General features: G+C 41.3%; 1 protein-coding gene across 6 annotated transcripts in view; it reads left to right on the top strand.

The window, feature by feature from the left end:
• The window catches only part of ATXN1 (ataxin 1), a 357,282-nt gene that overhangs the window by 139,499 nt on the left and 193,624 nt on the right, over positions 1 to 24,159 (top strand). For all 6 annotated transcript variants that reach the window (XM_032462534.1, XM_032462531.1, XM_032462529.1 and 3 more), the window contains one exon: positions 1,533 to 1,662. The gene's annotated coding sequence lies outside the window, so the exon portion shown is untranslated. The remainder of the gene's footprint in view (positions 1 to 1,532; positions 1,663 to 24,159) is intronic.

Here is a 24,159-nt window from a genome sequence, read left to right as displayed (position 1 = left end):
AGGCATGCTAATCAGAAGGAGTGGTATGTTCAAAGGCACAGGAGCATAACCGAAATGGTGCAAATAAATAACTACACATGCACACAGGTACAAAAAGGAAATTAATATGTGACCCATAAATAACTTTTGTTGGATCTTTTTTTTTTTAAGTTTTTTTTTTTTTTCAGAGGGGAGGTGATTAGGTTTACTTACTTAATTATTTTTAAGTGAGGTACTGGGGATTGAACCCAGGACTTTGTGCATGCGAAGCACACTCTCAACCACTAAGCTATACCCTCCCTCAACTTGTTGGTTTCTTGACACTCTCATATCTGTTTTTGTGTTGCAGTCATTCTAAGACCCATAGTAGGAACAATTTCTAAAAAGATAAAAATGTTTAAATATTTTTTTACACCATAGACATAATATAGAGAAATTCCTCTCTTTACTTCCATATTTTAAGTTAGAGATTCACTTACGGCTCTTGATTATGTTATCTGCCTTCTTTCTAATAAAATTTAGCCATTTGGGTCAGACTTGGATTTTTAGGTTTTTTCTTAGCGGTTTGGCATCTGGATTTGGGATTAATCAGCATCTTTAATTGACTGAAATACCTATAACTTTACTCCTGATGGAAATATGAACATGTTGATTTCAGTTTAGCTTGAGAACTAAAATCAAGGGACAGTCAAATCCAGAAAAAGGTTAGTCATGCTAAAACTTAGGTGACATATCAACTCTGGAGAGAAATAGAGTGGTGTTGATTTAATATTTAACTTTTTATCATAAGTATGAGTGTTGATAATCAAATCAGCTTTGGAGAGATGGTATAGCACTGGAATTATGAGCACAGCCTCTGTGAAAGACAGTGGCTTACGTACCGCCTTTACCATCTGCTAGCCGTACAAACGCTCAGTTTCTTGTCAATAACAGAGATAATAATGACCAGCTACCTCACAGGGCGCGATGGAGTGGGGTATTGTGTGTAAAGCGGTCGGTCACACAGTGCCAGGAACACAGTCAGTGTTCAGTCAACGTCTGTGATGAGTTTGAATATCCCTGATACTGTGTTTTACCTGAGTCATCCACAGAAAGGCATGTAGAGTTTTGAAAGTGAAAGTCAGGCTGTTTTGGTAAACACATGTGCTGAACTGGCTTACCTCTGTGGCTGGGAGGAATCTTAGAGAGGAGCAGATTCAGCCATGTTGCTGACATTTTCTGGGGAAGAAACAATTGTTTTTCATTTCTCTGAAGTTTGGGAATCGTTAGGCAGAGAAGAAGGGGAAGGAACAGGATTATTTTGATGATGTCATCCCTAAAGTCAGGGGTCGGGATGGGAAGCAGCCCTGGGGCAGAGCCCTCCCATCCTCAGCTGTGTCTCCTTGCTGAGTTTTTTGACATTCTGAATTAAGAACTGTGTGTGGGGCGAGGGGAGGGGAGGGGGAGAGAGAGATTATGCAAATATGTTTCTCTTTTCTGAGAATTCAGCTACTGTGAATGAAGACCACAGAAAACTGCCTAACTCAGTGGGAATATTGTTTTTATAATTACAGGTCTAGGCATTTTACACTGAGTTTCTCTACTGCCACCCTTTCCTGCTCAAGCAAAATCTGTGTGAAAAGATCTGCTGGGAAGGACCTGACTGCTTCTGATTCTCCATTGTGATGAAAGCACGTGGTACAGGTAAGTGTCTCCGAAATCTTTAACCAAAAATAACTATTACTTAATTGTAAAATTCAAGATAGTGGTAGGGATGTATACATATCTGTTCTCATACACACACTCACAAAACATAAACATACATCTATAGATTCATATGTTCTCCGTCTATTTACTCTTCCTCTTTATAAAAGCAGAACCCTTGTTTTCTTGTGGGAAAGAAAGTAACTTCTGTTTATTTTGAGATCACTGATTAGGATGATGACACGGCATTGATAAGAAAGGGGTAACTCTGATGATCGTGTTTAGAAATTCAGCTAGAGAGACTGACATCAGATGGTCATAGGGAACAATACAGTATATGCTATCACTTAGCTTTTTTGTTCCTTTTAACAATGCAATAATGAACGTCTTTCGTAGCAACAGCTATTTATCTACAATGTGATTTTTAGCAGTTTCATAGTATACCATTGAATATGTACCCAAATTGATCCCCTCTGGTTGGACATCTAAGTTATTTCTAATTTCTTTGATTGATCCCCTCTAGTTGGACATCTCAGTTGTTTCTAATTTCTTTGCTTTTATGCTGCCAAGAGTGTTCTTATGGCTTCATGTGAATTGCCATTATTAGTGGCTTCCTTGGGATACTTCCTCAGCAGTAAATTGCTAAGAGTTTTCAAGTTTTAAGACTCTTGATACTTGTTGCCAAATTACTTTCCAATAAAGTCATACCATTTATATTTCCAGAGGCGCAGTGTGTGAGAGACCTACTTCCATACAGTTTTGCCAGTGCTGAGAATTTTGAAAACAAAAAGAGTCTTTGCCAGTTGATGATGAGAAATGGTGTCTCCATGTGTTATTTTTTGGTGGGGGGAGGAGGATGGTGAAAGGGAGACATTTATTTATAAATCATACTGTTTTGAAGAATCTTTCTTCTGTAGACCAGTAGCATGCTTGAAACTTACTAGTAATTGACATTTGAGAAATAATACTAAATCAAGAAGGTGTGGAAAGATCCTTGGGAATTTTAAGTTTTTCCCTTTTTTTGGCTAGCTATTTTTAGACAACTGCGAGATCACTGGTTAGCAATGCTTTTTCAATGGAAAACAGTTTTTTTTTTAATTTTTCACTAAGAATTAAAAGGTATTTAATAAACAGCCATCATTAATGGATCTAAAGTTGTACTATTCATTAGTTAAAGTATATATGTGTGTGTGTATGGGTATGTATAAGTATACATAGATATGTGTGTGTGTGTGTGTATTCACATCCATATGGGGAGTCTGCTGCAACATAATTATGGTAACACCATATGATTCAGAGGCTGGAGATCCCTGTCAGTCGGACTGCAGGCTCCAGGCTGCCTGGGCTTAAATGCCAGCTCTGCTGTTTTCTTGAGGTGTGACCTTGGGCAAATTACTTTACAGCTCCATGTCTAAGTTTATAACATTTAGATCGTACTAGTACCTATCTCATAGGGTGTTGTTGCAAGCAACTATTTGTGAAATCATTAAAAAGCCCTATTTCAAGAGAATATTTAACGGTATGAGAAAATGGTCATGGTCAAAGTAAAAAAAAGGCAAAGTATGACACTAACCATAGTGTAATCCTAATCCTGTAAAATTAATGTTTTCCCTTCCCCCTCTTTCTTTTCCTTTTCCTCTGGGATTCTCCCCCCCCCCCCAAAAGGTATACTGTATTTCTGAATGTCTATAATTAGAATGAATGGTGAAACCCCAGTTCTGGAGAAACTGACTGACCGAAGTCTGCAAGTCAGAGACCCATGTGCCACAGAGCTCTGAAGTCAAAGCTGTCTGTGACACCTGGCCAGCGGGCCCCTCGGAGCAGCCCTTGTGCAAGAGCAGAGCCGCATCCTAACCCTCGGCTGCCTTGCTCCTGAGATGCAGCGAGTACCTTGGGGCAGGCAGGCTTCCTGGCCTCTCGGAGCCGCACTGAACCTCTAATCATCCAGCTCCACGTCTGAGCTGCTCTGCGGGCTCCTCTCATTCCCCCAGTGCTAAAGTAGCTTCCTTTCTTTAAATAAACGCACGAGAAGGTAGAATCAGAGATCTCCATCTCTTAGGAAATGTATATTTTATCCTGCAAAAGCCCAAAAGGGAAAACCCTGGGAGTGTGAGTCCCTCAAGCCTTGAGCCACATCATAAGCTTGAAATGTAGAAGGAGAAAAAAATCTGAGCTTGGTCTGGCGTGAAGGAGACAAGCCCACAGTGACTTGTCTGGCCTCGGCCAGTGCTTTTCACCGGAGGCTCTGCAACTTTGTGGATGTACATTTGTTTTGGCCCAAATTTCCAGTCTAATTTGAACAGCTCTCTGTTTTTTTCAGTAAAAGAGGAACATCTGAATTCCTAATTAAGACAGTTTAGCTTAAGAATTCCTCTTTAATGGGCCATAAATTATCCTCCTCGAAATGATTACAGGAATGAGTAAGAAAGTAAAATTTGCCTGTATGCCATTCATATGCTATTTCAACAGAATTAATAAGTTCATCAAGGGAGGAGGGGGGTCAAGAAATGTATCAGCAAATGGAGGTCAGGGAAAGAGTGCATCGTGTCCTGCCAGCCTCCAGTGAGTGGAGGTAGAAAGGCGTTGGGTCGCGGTCATGTGGATGGTGATAACTCTACCATATGGGGCACTTGGTATTGGGATTCCTCCTCTACTCGAAGAGAGAGGAAGAAACGAGTCTCTTGCTGTGCATCGCTGGCTGGTGGGGAGAAATGTAGACATGTTGATTAGCAAGGGCACCAAGATGAATTTCTCTAGGGAGGGAGAAGATGTGGGAATATTTAACTGTATTTAACAGCAGTTTGGGGTTGTCTCCATAATCAAACCATTTTTACAATCATGTGGGAAACTTCTCTGCAAGACCAGGCCAAATCATTGTTGAAAACTCGATTTACAGAGTCCCGCAGGGGCTTTGGGGTACCTTCAGGCTTTGCCAGTACAGGCAGAAAGCACAGCTTTTGAACTGGAAGAAACTGAGATGATGTCTTTAAATTCTGATCTCATTTAGTCATTTACCCTCGTTTATTCATTCAGCAAATAGCTCTTTGGGGGCTCCTGTGTGCTAGCATACCGTGTGCTTCCAGGCACTGGAGGTGTGGAATGGAACACGACAGACACGGGGCCTGCCCGGATAGAGTTTACGTTTCTAAGGGGGATACAGTCAACAGCATCTTAATCTGGTTTGGGTGATCTGGGGAGCTGTTCCGCGAGTGGGCCATTCCTAAAGAAGAATCAGAGTGCATCTGAAATGAGAGACTGGAGAAACCAGTGGAGGATTACCTGTTGATCTGGAAGGCACAGGCAGGAAGAACCAGAGAGTAGTCAGGGACTGGCAGTGAGGGTGTGATTATGGAGGGCAGGACCAGATTGGGAAGTGAAGAAGGTGCCGAGAGAAGACAAGTATAAATGCACAATTGTCAGGGCCGGGGAAAACCGTGCAGTTACTGAGCTCCCAATTTAGGTAATCGAAATAATGCATGTTATTGACAGTCCGCACTTAACACGTGAAATGGATGTGTTTTACTCTCTGACTATGTAAACATGTTAGACAGGAGAGTGGGTGGTACTTTGGCTTTTCTTAACCATCACCCAAAAGGAAGAACTGAGGTGGTGGCTTCACCAGAACACGTTTCCCTTACTCTCACTTTGACTAACTGCATCCCTGTCCTCATCTTATCCACCATCGTTCGTGTTAGAGAGTGAGACGAGTTACATAATTAATTCTCCCTTCTGTGCATAAGCACAATTAACTTCACTTCGTTAACTTTGAACAGATTTAAGTTCTAGATCAAAATCGTCTCCTCACTTGTCCCTTCTGGGCCTCTTTAGTGTTCTGGTGCCCTTCCACTCAGCTTGTCTGTGGGATTGTGGTTCCTCTTACCTTCCTCCTTCCATTCCTGGGTGCTTTTAGTGGTCTCTTAAATGATGAAATCCACTTAGAGATTTATTTTATCTCCTTTGACCTTCAACATGAGTTTGGTAAAGGCTACATTTTTGGCTTTGGATTTACTATCATGGAGGGGGGACCCTTTTTTCTCTGTTTTATCCCTCCCTAGTCAACTGCTTTGTTTGAGGGCTCGAAGTTGTGCCGTATGTTTTACTCAAATCCTTTTCCTTTCTTCCATAAGCCCAGTTTATTTCATTTATCTCCTTTCCCCAACCCAACCCATCCAAGCACTCAAAACACACACACACACACACACACACACACACACACACACACACACACACACACACACAGAGTGTATTTCGGGATTTACAGTGCACCTTTCCATGATTAAAAAAACCCTACTGATACTCATTAAATCTTTAACATAGAGATCATCTCAAAAACTACCCTAAATATGTTCTTCCCTTAGCCACTCCAGTTCCTTTAGTCTGGAGGTAGCCTCCAAACCTCATAGCCAGTTTGGGGGAAGGTATTATTTCGAGACATTTGATGTTTTTCATGGCAAAATGAAAATGGTAGAGACAAAGGCTTAAGGGTACATAGTGTTTTATATGTAGGCATAGATTTCAAAACTATTTTGGAGTGTATTAAGAGGGCCTGACATACTTTACAAGACTTCTGTATAAAGCATTTTATTCTTTGACAAGTCTTACACGTTATATAATTTGCTGTGTCAGTGTGCAAACATTCACAGAGTACTTTTCCCTTTCATGAAATACGGTAGAATATTTGTCATCTGACGGGGTCAGACACATGAGAAAATGGTTGATCCCAAAGTCTACCGCTTTGTCTCCCCATGCTGGGACGCTGGGGCAGACATGCTGCAGAAATTTCCCCCCTTCTAATACACCGAGGCTGCTCTGCGTGTTGGCAAACTGTACTGTGCGAAGTGTGAGCAGTGATGACGAGAAGTGGAAATATCAAAGTGTCAGTATTCCGTGGTGCTTCTCAAATCACTCTCTTTGTTTCTCTTAGGGTTTATCGAATGAGATGAAAGCATTTAAAGATGCTTTCTAAATTCTAGAATGTTACGTATTTACAGCTTTTGGTGTCGTTGTCTTTAGAGGTGGAACGAGTGTGAAGATCATTTTGTCCCCCTTCCCGCCGCCCCCGATGCAGGACCCCTCAGGTGTCTGTCATTCGTGCTTTTCATTTCACCAGGGTTCAAATAGTGAATTAGTGACCGTTCACTGATTACTGAAAGATTACTGTCATGGTAAGATTTAGAAATGATATGCAGAACTTCCTGGGAGTAAGGTACCTTTTTTTTGAGTTAGCAAGAAACAAGACTCACACCTCTGGATGCTAAACAGCATGAAGAAAGAGTACCTCTTGAGATTAAGAGGGAAATATATGTCATTGATATTTATTTAGGTTTTCACTAAGTGAGTAAAATTTGGGAAGGTAGTTTCCATGACTTAGCAATTTATTCTATCTCCTGTTGATTCTTCCTTTTTTATCTGTCATTTTTCTTTTCTTGAGGACAGCAGGTCACTGGGAGGATTATAGACATAGAAACCTTTAGGACATTTCCTGGCCTGGCGCACAGTTAAAGCATCTATTACTACTACTTTTACTCTGTTGTTTTTCCCAGCTACTTCACACTTCCTTCTTTTTCTGCGGAGATTTTCTTGAGTGTCTAAAATAAATAAATGTAACCAAACAAAACAAGAGATTGAGTACTGAGAGCACATGCTTTAGAAGCTGGGGCTATGTTCGCTTCCACTGGCACAGGTGTGATCCTCTAAGTACATCCGTGGCTGACCCCAGGTTCAAGTGGAACACCTTGTGTCTGGGGATCAGGAGAGCTTTGAACAAGGGACTCATTCATTCTGTGCCTCCAGGTTTTACAGCTCTAACAGGAGTGCGTTACTCTCTGATGCTTGTTCCTCTTCTGAATATGGTCACCATCTTACATCCTTGATGTCTTAAGGCTTTGAAGTCCCTGTAGGAAAGAACCTGTGAGGAGTCCCAGTCACTGTTTACATTCTGTCCACACATTTGTGTATATGCGTCGAGTGTTTTTTCGGCTTGTTTCCTCCCGCATGTTCAGGGGCAGCAGGTGACCTGCCCCTCCAGTGATGATGGTGAAACAAAATGAAACAAAACAAAACACTTCTTTCCTGAACAAAAGCAACCTCTTCCAAACGCCTAACCCCTTAAGCTAGTACTCAGATGGCACAGAGAGCATCACTCCACTTGCCACTGAAATACAGCCGTCTTGGGAGTGAAATTTGGCAGCTGTGTGAGAGTCAAGCTGCAGTACTTATATGACAGTTTGGGGAAAGGAGTGAGACAGAAATAGCAGATTCCAAAATAATCCAATTAGAAGAACCGGGAAAGTAGAGTTGGGCAACAGGAAGGGAGGATGTTATGCCCCGAAGTGGGATTATCTCTCCCGATTACACAATGTGGACTTCAGTTCCAGAAGCTTGATGGTGACCACGGTCAAGAATCTCCTGCACACACCCAGAGAGGGGGCTTTCCTGATGTCCCACTGGGCTATAATCTTGTGATTTTTTTTCCCTCTCTTTTCCCCGTAGTCTAATGAGGAAGCTGTGTCGTCACATCAATTGATCTGTCTTTTAGAGCCACCTCCTTCTTTTCCCATCACATAGGATATCATGGTTCAGTATTTATGACATCAGAACATATTATCCTAAGAAGTCGTCATGTTAAAGCGCCTTTTGAATGGCTCAGGCAGGATAAACTTCCAGATCAGAAAGGACAACCCTTCTGTTTAATTCAGAGATCTTGGAAATAACAATGACTGGGAAGAAAGATGCAAGAAATGTACCTAGTAAACAAATGCACTTGAATTAAAGTGTAGAATTCTTTAGGTTTTCTGGAATGGGAGTAACCATTGAGATAAATACTAGAATAAGAACATGGAAGTCATAGTGGATAAAATTGAAAAATACTGAGCGATGTACACAATAGCAGTTTAAAAAAAAAAAGGTGAAGATTTGCCAACACAGTAGAAATAATCAGATCATCAGATGATGGGACGTCAAATCTCTCAAAAGGGAGATTCCAAGGAGTAAAGGAAGCAGATGCTAAAAGAACCCTGGCATTTTAATTTAACCAGAAAAGAGAGAGCTTTAAATATATAAAAAGGGAAAAAAAATTTTAAATATATAGTTTCATTTAAAAGCACATAAATCTTTAGGTAATGAACAGAGTTCATAGAGTTTTCTACTATTATAAGATGGAACTGAAAATGAATTCAAGGAAAATTAAATAAAATTCATGAAAAAAATAAGATTTGGTATAAGAAATTCTAGTTTTGAATTTCAGTTATACAATTTATTTGCTTTGTGACCTTGGGGAAATCATTTAAAATCTGAGTTTTTTGAAAAAATCTAGAATATAGAGATAATCATATCTATCTACCAGGGATGCTGTGAGGATCAAGTCTTGGAATGCATTAAAATGTTCTATGGGTTGTAAGGCCCTCTACATATGTTATTTCTGTAAATATGCAGTTTTTGTAGTACTGAGAATCACTTATGAACAGTGGTCACCTGGGAGAATAACTTAGAGGACCAGTCACATAGAGGAAAAATCTATTGTGAAGAATTTAAAAATATATCTGAATTATTTTTTCTGCTCATTATTTTTTCTGGCCCAGAAATTTTTCTCTGTTTATGGGATTTTTCTGAAAATTTTCCAGTAAGGTCTGCTAACAGTTGTCCAGTCTCTGTTGAGCTAGAAACCACATGATTTTATAGTAAATATTGCCTCTGAGTAAGCCTGGAATAACAGACGAAAGAAAAAGAATGTTGTCATGTTTTATTTAATAATCCTCATTTCAGGAGATTTGGGCAGAAATAGGAGGGGGTCTGTGCAAGCAACAAGAGTCTGGTAAGCAGGATGCTAAAAGATGGAGACTTTGCAATGGAAAAGGTGAAGCACAGTGAATCTCTCCAAAATGTGGGCGGGCGTGCTGAAATTCCCTTTATGTTGCCATCCATCTGTCTCTTAATCACAGACTCCATGAAGTGTCTACTTGGCTTTTTTTTTTTTTTTTTTTTAGCATTTTATCTTAATCTCCTACAAAAATGACTGAAAGGAAATCAAATGGATTAGATGCTGTTTGTGGGTATTCACGTGCATGTTGCGGGGTGGAACAAGCTATGTTTATGAGTGGATACTAACATGGGGGCGAATCTGGATGAATGTGAGTGTATTTGTGTGTTGCACTCATGAATTAATGTGCACTTGTGTGGATATCCATAGACACAGCCCGTATGTGCATCTGTTATATACACCCTAACATAGAAAAGACACATTGACATTAATTAAACAGGGTGATATAAAATAGTGAAAGTAAAGTTCCTTTTGGCAGCATTTACTATTATAATTAAAGTCTGTGATGTAACGTCGTGTGCAGGAGAGTTTGCTTATTCATCCTTTAGAACAATAGTAGGAGTTAAATATTAACAGGTTTAAGTGTCAGTAAGTGTCTAAAAACACACTTTCTCTGTTGTGTGCAGGTCTTGCAACGCAGACGTGTCTCTGCTTGCTTGGAATTCAAAATGCTTTGGAGAAAAAATGTTGCAGAGTGTAATTTGTGGCAGAAAATGTGCCCCGATTGTTTGTTTATTATTCCTGGGAGTGTTTGCAGGGCAAAAGTATCACATGTGGAAAAGAACAGCTCTGTTTGGAAAATACAGTAGAAGCGGTGCAAGAAAATTGAATTAAGTAAAGAAACTTAGTCCGTCTTTGATTGATGATGCTTCTTATTTGCTCTTCATTATTCCCTGTAAAGGAATAAAAACTATGAAATTGGATTTGAAAACTGGGTTAAGACAAATGGCTTCTCAGAATTTTTTTACCTTAAGTGTTTGCAATTTTTCTAGTAAAGCGGAAAGTCACTATATAAAGAGTCTATGTTTACTTCATTAAATCTTCCCAAAAAGTGTGCCCTTGAGGTTTGATTTTAGGAATTAGTTTAGAGATACAGAGGCATGGTGTACCTGTTAACTGTGTGATAGTATTTGTCTCTAGATGTTTTATGTGCCCACACGCTTTTTATAGGGTGAGCAATAGAGTAAAAAGGGGGATAAAATACTGTTTTTCTTAAGAAAGTCTTTCCTACCTACCCATCACCCTCCCTTTTCTTCTCTAGGTAAAATTTAGTATACAGGTTTCCCCCATCTCTGAAAGTAGAGCGTTCCTAGGAAACCTTTTGTAAGCCGAAATGGCTTAAAGCAAAGAAGCAATGACCTTAGGACACATCTTGCTAATGGCTGCACAAAGTAAATCGAGACAAAGCACAGATGCTCAAGGAAACAGTTCAGAGCTCTGGCGTCTGGAGGCTGAAATGCTGAGTGCGGTTCCCAGGAAGGAGCTTGGTGGGGCCGCTCTTGCTGCTGGGGGCGCACGCGGCTCTGTAACAGCTGCTGCAAAAGCCACTGCGAAACTGTTCTCGTTTTTTGCCTGTTTTCGTAAAAGCCATAATCCTCTTTGGATTTCTTTCCGTTAGCAAAAACAGGTGCTAATGTAGGTCTCTCGTAAAACCAAGCTGTCATAATGTGAACTGTTGAAACGTGGGGGGTACTTGTAGTCTCCAAATACGTTTATCAGAGACTCATAGATGTTCACGTGAATCTCTTAACAAGGCCATAAACCGCTTGAAAAGAGGAGCTATTTTATTTGTTGTCACTCTGGCACCTAAGACAAGGCCCTAAACATAGTTTGTTGAATGAATAAATGAATGAGTGAATCCATCTATGAATCAGACGTCTGCTGTGCACTAATCATTGTCTTAGACACAACAGACCACGTGTAAGAAGTACAAGACACGATCATGTCTGCTCTGAAGTGGTACAAAACCTAGCAGTGTTTGAACAACTTGAATAATAAAACAAATATTGGATTATAACCCAAAGAATAAAATAAATAATCATGAGTCCATACTGCTGTAAATACATAAATAAATAAGGCAAAAAAAGACAACTTCCTTACAGAAGAATTCCAATTAATACATTAGACCATCAGAACACGCATCGTTAGAACCCATAGTAATGATTGCCACAGGAAAGTTCCAGTGATGAATGCTAGAATCCATGGGCAAAAGTTTAAGCAGAAACAGGATATTTGTAGAGTTTTGAAGTATTCTCCTTCCAAAATACTTAGTAATTATTGATATTAATTACCATCATTTAGTAATTACAAATTACTTAGTAATTTAGTAAATCCTGGCAGACGTCGCCTTAACTAAGTGATCGGGGTGAACACCACCAGTAATACATATTGGCGTCGTCATGTGCCCCATCATATGAAGTGCTAAGAAGGGCACACCACCTCTGTGGTCCTTCCTAGTAACATATAATCTCACTCTCATCAAGAGAAAGTATCAATCAAGCCCTGTCAAACTAGTACTGCCCAAAAGTGTCAAGGTTCTTTAAAGAAAAGGAAGGACTGAGGAACGGCCAGTCTAGATTGGAATGGCTAGACTGGAAGAAACTGAAAAGACCTGGCAGCTAAATGCAAGGTGAAATCCGAGATGGGATCCTGAGACAGAGAAAGGACATCAGTGGAAGCACTGGTGATGCCCTGGTCCGTTCTGTGGTTTAGTTAGTATTGACCAAGGTTCATTTCCTAGTTTTGACCATTGTTCTTTATTGTATCTTGTCTTATGTTTAAGTCTTTGATCCATTTTGAGTTTATCTTTTGTGTATGGTGTAAGGGAGTGTTCTAGCTTCATTGATTTACATGCTGCTGTCCAGTTTTCCCAACACCATTTGCTGAAGAGACTGTCTTTATTCCATTGTATATTCTTGCAACTCTTTTGTTGAAGATTAGTTGACCAAAAGTTTGTGGGTTCATTTCTGGGCTCTCTATTCTATTCCATTGGTCCATATGTCTGTTTTTGTACCAATACCATGCTGTTTTGGTGATTGTAGCTCTATAGTATTGTCTGAAGTCTGGGAGAGTTATTCCTCTGCCTCCTTCTTTTTCTTCAGTAATGTTTTGGCAATTCTAAGTCTTTTGACCATTGTTCTTCAGTCATGGAAGATGTTGACTTAAGAAGAAGCCACATGGAGGGTCCAAGAGAACTCTACTATTTTTGCCACTCTCTGTAAATCTAGAATTGTCTTTATGAAGTCTAGTTGAGGATGCAGTCCCAATCCACAGGAAGCCAAGTGCAGAGCCATACGTGACTGTATGGGTTAGAACTTGCAATGGAGGGGTCAGCTCTGGGCTGAGTGGGTGTTGGGGGGAATGAGAGATGCTGGGGATTGGCTCGGTCAGGAGGAGTTTCATACAGAAGGAAAACCTAATTTGCACCTTGAAAGGAGAGGTAGAGATGATGGGTGGTCACACGGACAGGTTGTTCTAGGTACAGGGACAACAGGACAAAGGCATGAGAGAGGGATGCAGGTGGCCTGTGTTTTGGGAGGCTGGCTGAGTGATATGTGCATTTTTGCTGGGGATCAGTGTGAAAGAAAACTGGATAGCTTTGGGGAAGACAAAGCATAGAGGATCATGAAGACCTGGCAGATGAGTTTGAAGTTCGTAGGGCGAGTGATGCAGGGGTACAAGGTCTTGCTCAAGGAAGTGGCTCAGTGACAGGATATATATCAACTGGTGATGGGGTATCCAGGGTGGCTGGAGTTGGGAAAGATGGAGGTCGGTGGGTTAAGGGTTAGAAATAGGTAATGAGAGCCTATTCCTTTGAGGCCTGGGTTGGGGAGGGTGGGGAGGGATGGTTCCCGGGTCAAGCATACAGACAGGTGGTACTGGTGTCCCTAATTGAAATCACTCATTCAGCAGCTATTTGAGTGCCTACGTTGGAGAATTATTTATTCTAGGTAAATAAAGAGGATTAAAAAGACTACAAACACAATGTCTGCCTACAGTGAGACATGGAGCAGGGAAGTCCATGGCTTGAGGTGGACTGAGGTCAGACCCACCAAAGGGGTCCCTGTCCTCCAAATAAAAAGAAGGGGGGGATTTCTCTATTTTTAACAGCAGCCATGAACAGTGTTAGAGATCTGACAACTAAATGCTGGCATTTCTCTTTCTGCTTGAGAAAGATGTCAAGCCTACCATTCAGACTCAACTCACAGAAAAGCCTCTCTAGTGAATCACCATTTTTTCCTTAGGAAAAGCCCACACGTGCCCCTTTAACTCTGCCAAGGTAGAGGTCCCTGGGTCCCCGAGGTCCCAAACATGAAAGCTAAAATACCATACAGGCCCAGTGAACTTGACAGGAGAAGAAGCAGGAAAAGTACGCTGTGTGCTTAGTGCACACTCCTAGTCTTCAGGCGCGATGTCTTTTTTGACGTGTTTGCTGTCATGTCGCCCATTTGAGAGAAACTCTGGGAAGTGACTCCTTGGCCCCCTTTATGGCCCCGCTGTGGAAACACGTGTGTTCAGACTGGCAGGGTAAAGAATCTTCTTACGTCCTTTTTAAATGCTGTATTGACTTCACAGCATTTTTTCATAGGAAACATACTTCAAACTTGTAATTAGTCAATGGTTCCATATAAAGATTCTACAGAAAAATACTGTGTCCAGTGGGTCTTCCCACAGCCTCATATACGCCAGTCAGTTTTCCTTCCTTCCCAAGAGCACCTGAAGCTGTTGAGTGCTTTTACCACAGAGGGTGCCTGGTTTCCTTTTGGCTGCAGAAGTGGGAGTCGCATGCTGACCTCGGGGAACCATGCTGAGCTCGTTCCCCAAAAAAGTTGCAAGCTGAAGGCAGGTAGAATGCCTGCTCTGTAACCATCAGCAGGGTTCCGTAAGGACTGGGAAACCTGTCCCGCCACCCATTACACACATAATCCAACAGGTTAATTCAGTATTTCTTAAGTGCATGACTGCTTAACCCAGTGGGCCCTTCAGAGATGCAGCGTAGAGATGAGTCTGGAAAGTGCCAGAAAACTGCGGTGGAAGGAGCAAGGCTATAAAGCCAAGTTTTAGGATTAGACAAAACCTGTTTAAATTTACACTAGAGTTTTATTGTACCCTATAAGGACTCAATTATGAAATAAGGGAGGTATTTACAGAGCAAGAGGTGGGGGACGGTTACAGATTCTTTCCCTTCCTCACACTCATCTTTCCTTGGTCTCCCTCTTCCCTTTTCCCATTCAAAGTAAACTGAATGAATGGATGAGAGAATCACTGATTGGTATCAAAGAGGGGCTAAGAGCTCAGTTGTTAACGTAACTTGAAATGTTGACTGAGAGAGGGCCGGAGATCTTCAGAGACCTTAGAAGACCTCTGCTAAATCCGATGACTGCCAGCCAGGCTGCTTTTAACAAAATTCACGTGATGCCACTTCTGTAAATTTTGTCATAAAAATGATACCATCCTAGTTTTCTTGTTTTCCAGCACACATACTTCTGCGGCTCTAACCTACTTACGAAATTGGGAAATAATAGGAAAAAGCCTTCTCAGCAAAGAGAAAAATGACAGACCAGAAATCCTGCACTTGACCCTGTAGATGAGGCCCTGAGATACCTACCTAGCGCCCTACTGGCTTAGAAGGACAGGCAAAGTAAGGTTAATGATTTAACAAGTTTATTTATCCAGTTCCCCAAGTAGATTAAAAGGAGTAAGAAGGCTCTCTAGTGTTAAATGTAGGGACCACAGTGAAGGACAGAGAAAAACTAGAAAAACTCAAAGCATTATAAAATCTCAGTGGTGGGGGGGCCATTTAGTTTGGAGACAAACCAACTCAGTGGATTATGCAGGGTGGATGCAGGAGTCCTTCCATCTCATGGCTCAGCCATTCCCTGGGGTCACTGGGAGACCTTAAGGATCTCCTGCAGCCATTTGGCCAGCAGTTGGGGAAAGAGAGAGAGTGACTGTCCTCATCAGAGGCTTGTTAGTGGATGCGGCATACCTGGTTCTCCTTCACGTTCCCCTGTCCGGAATTTAGTCACATGGACATACCTGGCTGCAAGGAAAGCTGGGGAATGTCAGCCTCTGTGTCAGGGAATCTGGTTTGTTGAACACAAACAGCTAGCTTGAGAGCTGTCACTACTAGAATTTGTCTACATTATGGGCTTAATAGCTCTTGTTTGCCTTCCTACAGAATCAAGCCCTATTTATAACATCATTTCTCTGAGAAAATGAGTTTGGAGTTCCCAACAACTGACTTACAAATGAACTTTATGTACACACCTCATTCATAAATTAAGAACTGCCTGTATGAGGCATGTAACCCACAGATAACATTTATCTCTGCTCTATCAGTATGTGCCTGTCAAATTAACTTATGTTTTTTCTCTGCCTTCATTTTGATGATAGTCTCGCTCTTAAAAATTTAATACTGCCTTTATGTGTTGAGAAACATTTCCTTTGGAGGTGTCTCCAATATTCTTGTGAATTGGAATAGTGGTTTTATTTTATCTCCCAATTTATCTTCAGTAGGATTGGTGGCTATGAAAATCTTTTGTGCAAGCAGTATTTCAGTTGTAGAAAAATTTGAGAACTATTTAAAGGAAGTAGGGGGAAAAAAGAATTCTTTTCTTATATTACCCTGGGCTGTCAGATATCTTGCAATATAATTACTGTATTGGTTTGTAAAGGTTAAAGAACTCTGAAGTTTCTAATTCTCTTTCTTGTGTGCGTTCCACACATAAAGGGAAAAATCTGACAGATTGAAGCGAAGTGCCTTGTTAACATAAAAGTTCTGGGTGTCTGATAGTTTGTCAACACAGCGACACAATTGGTGGATTTTATATTTGCTTTTACAGATATCTGATGAACCAGTTACTTGCTCCATGGAGCCCATTTGCAGATTACAAACCTTCTTTATTTCAAATCTGTATGTACGTGTAACGTGTGCACAGATGTATTCTTTTAGCATCAAGTTGTCAAACAAAAAGGTAGAACCCTGGTCTTAGAATTGCTCCTTCTTAGGCAACTTACTCTCCATATACAAGTAAAAATTTCTGCCTTTAGCAGAGCCTCTGACAATGATCACAAACGTTACTGGTGCTGTGAGGAGGGAGAAATAGAAAGCCTAGGACTGTGTAAGCTTGTCCTAGTTAGACTGTCAGGGCAAAGTGCTCCCGTATTAAAAGGAATACTTCCCTCCCCCCGACTCCGAACATGCAGGGGCACCCCTGCAATGTTAAGAAACTGTTTCAGCTGTTAATTCTGATTTGTACTTGCAGGTCCATATTTTGTTGCTTGTGTAGTTAAAATTTAGTGAATAGCAGTGATGTTTAACGATTGCTCCCTTCTGTTTAAAACAGTACTGAAGCCCCTGTAAGAAACATTTCCTTTTAGTTTTAAGTTTATATGTTTTGTTGTATCTCTTGATGGTGTTTCTTTACTGTCAAAACTATGAGACTAATTTTGATGCCATGATCTTTCTGCCATCCCCAGTCTGCAGTCAGTTTCCCCCAAATTGTCCTCATGGATTCCAGATCACCTTTATGTTAAATGCTCTGCAGTTGACTAATACCTCTGAAGGGGTTTTACAGAAACTGAACAGTAACGCTGTGGTTTAATACACAGAAGCCGACAGGACTGTGAAAGAAAGCACTTTTGGGACCGTAGAGAACTATATAAAAGTGAAGCATTTCAGTTCAGTACTCTCAGGTTCCTACTGCGCATTGACTGTCAAAACATATGAAAGACAACTTATATTTTCCCGTAAGTACCTCTGATGCTGTTATGAGAAGTCAGCTAGGTAGAAGTTAGTCCAGTACTGCAGGAGGATACTTAGGGACAGCCAAGTGTTCTAAGATGCCAACAAAAATCATTAAGGGGGAACCCTTGAAGCCACCTCTTTAAGACCCCACAAGAAACATGGTACCATCTGAATACTTTTACTCAATCCAAGCAAAAGCAGAAGAGCGTGTTGGACTTACTACATCCGGATGCAAAAGCATGAAATGCTGAGTGTAGAGTATGTCGTTAAGTGTAATGGATTTATGTTTTATGACCGGCTCAAGTTTACAGATTTCCAGATGCCTAGAGACACATGAAAGCTGTATTCTTGTTATTCAACTTAAATCTTGTGTAAACTGCTCTTAGTTTCCAATGTCATGAAAAATCCTTCTTCTCTCTTTCTAGACACCTCCCCCCAGCCCCCTGCCAGCCTAGATTCATGCACTTACCAGCTCTGATAGCGCTTGGATTCATTTGTAGATTATATACACTTAATGGGGTTGGCATCTTTTTGTGGAAATTGGGCCCAGTGGGCTATTTTATAGTCAGCAAATGTGCTTGCCTCGGTAGAAGTTTATGCTTTATAGCTGACACGCCATTGACCAGAGTAACGTGTTATAAAACATGATGCTTTATCATTTGTTTTACCTTTTGTCCTGAGCGCTGAGGCTGACAAACGAAGAGATGTTACTAACATTTCAGAAGACTTTATTAACCCCATGAATTAAAATGGTTTACAGGGAAATTCTTTGAGTGGTGTTTTCATATTTGATTCCTGGACTGTTCACACAGCAAAGGCATTTTTTGTGTGTGTGGCTGTGGGCAAAAGCCAGCATCACCCAGAGACCCTCAGAGTCATGTGGAAATAGTAACAATAATAATCATAATTATTGTTACTGTGATGATGATTATTGTTGCAAATGAATAAATCAGCATTCTGATTTTTAACTTCAGTATTCCCTTAAAACCACTGTTGACTTTCATGAAGAAGATTGGCTTCCTGGCACCAGTATTGTGAGGTTACTTTTTAGGCAATTATTGGCTTGTTTATCAGATAAATCAAACATCAAATGGACTGTGGGGAATGGTTTTTCAATACTTTCTCCTTGCAGTTTGTTACTTAAAGAAAACAGTGTTGCCTGTTCAGTGGAGTAGTTTGGAGGAAGCATCGCTTTTAGGGACTCTGTTCTCGTGATGTGGAGAAGCGGAAATCCAATGCTTCCGAGCCCTCGCTCCGTAGTTTTCAGGAGCTTCAAACTGGGTATAAAAAGCCCATCCACCTTAAAGCGTTGGCCTGTGAAAGATCAAGCAGAGATTGATTTTTACCCACCGTGCTCCCGGGGACACAGAATGCAGTAGCTGAGACTGAAAGAAGCAGAGAGAAAGGAGAAGAGAAATAACCTGCCAGCGCCCACCTGAGAAGGTCTCCAGAGGAGGTGGATCGATACCTTCTGATATTCACAAGTGACCGAAGTGCTGGAATTCTCCATTTCATGAGTTCTGCCCATCGGGACCTCTCAGGGGAGATGGAGAGTCTTTAGTCAGGAGATGGGAAACAGGCAGCATTAAGAACTGTACAGCTAACATTCTTTTCTTTAAAAAATGTACAATCAGTGCTTTTTACTGTATTCACAGAATTGTGCAACTGTCTGACCACAGTCCATTTTAGAACATTTTCATCACCCCCCGAAGAAACCCTGCACCCGTTAGCAGTCAGTTCCCATTTTCCTCCAATCCTTCACCCCCAGCTCCTGGAAAGCATGAGTCTGTTTGCTTTACATATAGCTTTGACTCTTCTAGACATTTCATATAAATAGAATCACACGATGCGTATGCCTCGCTTCTTTCACTTGGCGGAACGTTGTCTTCAAGGTCCGTCCACATTGTAGTTCATTATCAGTGCTCAGTCCTTGTTATGATAATGATATTCCGTTGTATGGCTAGACCGCATTTTGTTTATCCACCCATGAGTTGATGGTCACTTGAGTTGTTTCCGCTTTTTGGCCATGATGACTAATGCTGCTGTGAATGTTCCTGAACAAGCTTTTGTCTGGACGTGTTTTCATTGCTCTGGGTAGCGGATTTTTAAGCAGTTATAAATTAAGATAGTGAATGATTTTTTCTCCCTTTGTACATTTGTTTGCTTCGCTGCTGTTTCTTCTCTATTCTTACCCATCTCACTCTCCTAAAAATAATTTACTTGAGTATGGAGTTGCAGAGGAGTAAGGACATCAGTTCACTTTTACTCATCGTGAACCATCAGCCTCTCTCCTGAGCATCCTGTGTGTGTCACGGTGTTTCTCAGAGGGCGCTCGCTTTACAGACGCGACGGCTGAGGTTTAAAGGGGCTCTGTCGAGCCCGAAGCCGTTCAGCTGGGCGGCCGGAGGAGCTGGGATCTGGGCCCGTATCTACTTCACTCTTAGTCATGGTGCTCCCTGTTGCCTCCCTCATGATGTATTTAAGAACTCAGGCCACGCACCTGTCCATCTCTCTGGGGATTCTCTTTCGTATGAGCCCTTCTCTGATTGGGTCATGAAAAATAAGGAATATAGTTCAAAGACTCTTCATCGCAGGCCCTTGGACCTGGAGCATCTGTATTCCCCTGACAAAATGATTGTGGGATGTTCCCTGTGTGTTTGAGTGAGGGCATCATGGAAGCTGGGTGCTAGCTGGGGGGGGGGGGCAGTTCAGCCTGACTCTTCCAACTCTTGCCCTCCCGTTTCTGTCTCCTCACCTGAAGACTTCCTCTCTCCTTCATGTCAGCCACCTGCAAATACCGCTACACCTACGACCCAGGTATCAATTTGAACCAACATCCATTGGAGCGTTCCAGAATTTGAAATCTCAGACTCTGCCAGTCCCCTCTCTGGTCGCAGCCTCCTGGCCCCCTGCTCTCCCTCCCTCCCGCTGCACCCAGTCATCCCCCTCACTCTTTCAGCCTCCTTCAGGCTTTGCTGTCTCCCCACCCAGCCCACGTCTCATGGTTTTTATGTTTCACTGTGCTTTCTCAATAGCTGAGTATCATGCAGTCCTTTCCAGGCACCAATGCTGGGTGATCCCCGCTTGCTCAGAGGTCCCCCAAACCAGTGCATTGGTCCTGATGTCAGTTCTCACCCTTTAATTTGAGACGGGTCTTCATTGCTTCTCTCGCAGATGTGCTGGCACGTTTCCCCTGGGACTTATTCTGAACTTTTCCCATTTCCAGAATTTACCGTGACTCCTACCGTCTATGGAAGAACATTTATTTATTCCTCTTGCTGTTTGAGAATCTCAGGGGACCCGGACGTGAACTCTTCACCTCTCTCCTTTCCCCTTCAGTTTTGTGCATCACCACCGTCCCGCTGTCTTTGACCTACGGTGGCTCTGAGCTCTTAATGTCAGAGGTACCACATGCTGGATAACTGAGGCCTCAAGAATTCAGAGGAATTTTTCTGAAGTCCAGCTGGGTGGGAAGGCAGAGTTTTGCAGGGTGTTTCTTAAAATTCTTTTGATTTTATTTCTTCAGCAGTTTCTCTAAGCTGTGAACAAGCCACGCTCGTGGCTCACGCCCATTCTCACCTCTGTGAACAGAGGAGAAGAGGGCCTGAAAGGTGTTATTTTCTCATCTGTGAAAGAGGACATTGACATCTTTGACTGAACTAAAGTTGGGGATTAACCTGTGAATTTCAACCACCCCTGCCCTCCATCCTATCAGGTGGACCATGGAAGATCGACGGTAATGGTTTAGGAAGTTCATAAGGGGGGAAAGGAAGCCTTGCCAGCTCTTTTGCGATGATAGATGTGTGTTTTCAAGGGCATCCAAAAAGTTCTGCTTAACGGGAGAGGTTAAAACCGTATAGATGTGCTGTCATCTCTGTGAGAGGGTTAAGATGAAAAGTTTTGTTTGAGCCCAGGATCCTGTACTTTTGCTGACCCATCACCACGGACCAGTCTGTCCTGCCTGAGCCCCCAGGACTCCTTCAAAGGGGAGGTGGAGAGGAGCCGGGCGGTGCCCATAAGTCTCCACTCTTTAATCCTTAGGCCTCCTCCCCTCCGGCCCGCTTAGAACAAGCATATAAGGGAATGTCTGACGAATTCACTGTAGAGTTTGTCAGGACGTTTTTACAGCTATTTTGTGCTAAATTCAACTGATGGCCAGTGGGAGACCTAACAATCCAGTAAGTACAGATAGGCAAAATTGGTCTTTTTCTCTGAGAATGAATTTAAACGAGCCTGTCTAGTTGGCACGTCTCCAGCTGCAGCAGAGGCCAAATTTAAGTGAATTACAAAGCCTGAATTATCCACTTGGTCTTGGAGGCAGCCCTACCCACTCCGAGGGGCGTGTGTTGGAGGTGGAGTCGTACCAAAGGCCCATGTATAGGAAGCATGGCTGAATGAATGCATTTAGCCGAAGTTGACTCAGTCTCCTGGTTGATCCCTTGTGAGGGATTTTTTTGTAAGTTATTAATTTCTTTCTTAAATATACCTTCATCAAAAATAACCGAATGAGCTCTCCAGCATTAGACCGCATATTTTGTCATTTTGTATTTCAGTTTTCCCTGTCATATTTGTTTCTGTTTCTTTTAACTAAAAGAATTAACTGGTTTGTTTTAAATCAAAGTACAAAAGGGTGCAAAAAGATGTACAAAGGAAAATAAGCCTCTCTCTTTATTTCTGTTTCAAGTCACCCAGATTCACTCCTAGAGGCAAGCTCCATTTGCTTGTGGGTCTGTTTAGGAATATTTTATAACTATAGGAGCAAAACTGTGCTTTTTTTTTTTTAGCATAATGTTTATACCATACACACTCTTCTGTGTTGTACCTTTTTCACCCAACCATGTAGTCTGGAAAACCTTTCTTGTCAGAATATAGTGGGCCATCTTACTTTTGAGTACCTAATGAGTATTCCATTGTATGGTTTTGCCATAACTTATTCAGCTCCACACGGGTGGACTTTTGCTTGTTTCCAATCATTTTATACATTGCACAATGCTTCAGCGAATTGCTTTCTATAAATAGCATTTTATAAGTCAGTGAGGAACTTGGGAGGAGAGATTGCTACAGTAGAACTGAACTGTTGGATCAGAAGGAATGTGCAGTTTTAATTTTGGTAACCCTTGCCAAATTGCCCTCCGATTTGGCATTTGTACTAACGAATGCTCCCCCGGCACTGTGTGACTACGCCTTTTCTCCACAGTGTTATTAAACTTGATCTTTGCCAATCTAAGGGGTGCAAACTACTGTTTTTCAGTAGCTTTAATATGAGTTTTGCTTATTATAGTGATGATTGAATATCTTTTCATATGTTTAAGAGCCATTCCTATTTTCTGAGAAATGTGTAGTGACTTTCTTTGCCCATTTTTTACTGGATTTCTGGTCTTTTCCAGATAATTCATTTTTTAATGAGCACAAAGTAACTAAAAAAATCAGTCTTTTTTGTCTCTCTTTTTATTTTTCCGTTTATTTTTTGGCTTCTTATATTTCTTTCTTGCAGGATTTGTTTTTAGAATTATGAAGTCTTATTCAGACTTTTATTTTTTTGGCTTCTAATCTTTTGACGTACTTAGGCCTTGTCCGCTCAAACATTTTATTTTCAAAATTGTCTCATATTTTTCGATCGTACTTTAAAAATCTTAGCTTTATTGAGATGTAATATACATACCATAAAATTCACCATTTTCATGTGCACAATTTGGTGGTTTTAGTCTATTTACAGAACTGTACAACCGTCACCGCAATCTAATTTCAGAACATTGTCATCACCCCGCAAAAGAAACCTTATACCCATTAAGCAGTCACTCCCTGTTTCCTCCACCCCCAGCCCCTGGTAACCACTCATCTCCTTTCCTTCTCTGTAGATTCGCCTATTCTGAACGTAGTCTCATGTGACTCGTTTCTTCTACGTAGCTTCTGGTTTATCCTGGTATTTTTATACTTTCATTTTTTACATTTAAATCCTTGGTTGCTCTGGAATTTATTTTAGCATAGGACGTGAACTAGTCATCTGACTTTATTTTGTCCAGGGAGCCATCCAGTTATTGAAAGTCAGTCTTTCTCCCACTAAAATGCTCTGCCAACTTTGTCATACACTGAACTCCAGTGTGGATTTGGGTCTATTCCTTTTCTGTTGATCTTGCTTCTTACTTGTTTATCAGTGCATACTGATTTAATGTCCGGAGCATTATAATATCTTAAATATCTGGTATGCTGGTCTTTCCTTATTTCCTGTTGCATTTTTTTTTTAATGGCTGTTCCTTTCTATTTTTTTTTTTCCATTTGAACTTTAGAGGCAGCTTTTTTTCCCCCTTTATTTATTTACTTACTTACTTTAATAGCGTTAGCTTTCTCGTGGTGTTTTTGGACATCGCATCACGTTTATCAGTGACTTTGAGAAGAATTAGTGATTTCCTCTTCGAGGACTAGACTTTCCAGTTAACGTACCTTGTCTGTCCCTCTGTAGTTTGGAAGTTTTTTTCTTCGCATAGATCTTCCACGTTTCTCATCAGGTTTATCTCTAGGCATTTTATGTTTTTATTGGTATTTTAAAAAATGATATATCTTCTTACTTGTCACTTAGGGAGGCTAGTGACTTTTGCACATTATTTTTGTTAATTACCTTACAGAATTCTCTAATTGTCTATAATGGTGGTTCAGCAGATTCGCTCAGATTTGCAGTCACGGCGTATGCAGACAATGATCATTTTACTGCCTCTTTCCCAATTTTTTGACCCCTTCTTTCTTTCCCTTGTGTAATTAAATTGGTTCCTTTCACCAGAACAGCGGTAAGTAACAGCGATGCTGTTGGACAGCCTTGCATGGTTCCTCGCTTTTACAGATGCTTCTCGTGTTTCCCCATTATCAGTGAGACTGCCTTTGGGGTTGGACATGTTTCATGTTCATTGGGCATTTCCAGGGCTTTCTCATGAGC

Source organism: Camelus ferus, chromosome 20, assembly GCF_009834535.1.
Source record: "Camelus ferus isolate YT-003-E chromosome 20, BCGSAC_Cfer_1.0, whole genome shotgun sequence".
Classification (NCBI taxonomy): domain Eukaryota; kingdom Metazoa; phylum Chordata; class Mammalia; order Artiodactyla; family Camelidae; genus Camelus; species Camelus ferus.
Note: the sequence above shows the minus strand (reverse complement) of the source record. Positions and strands in the feature narration are given on the sequence as shown.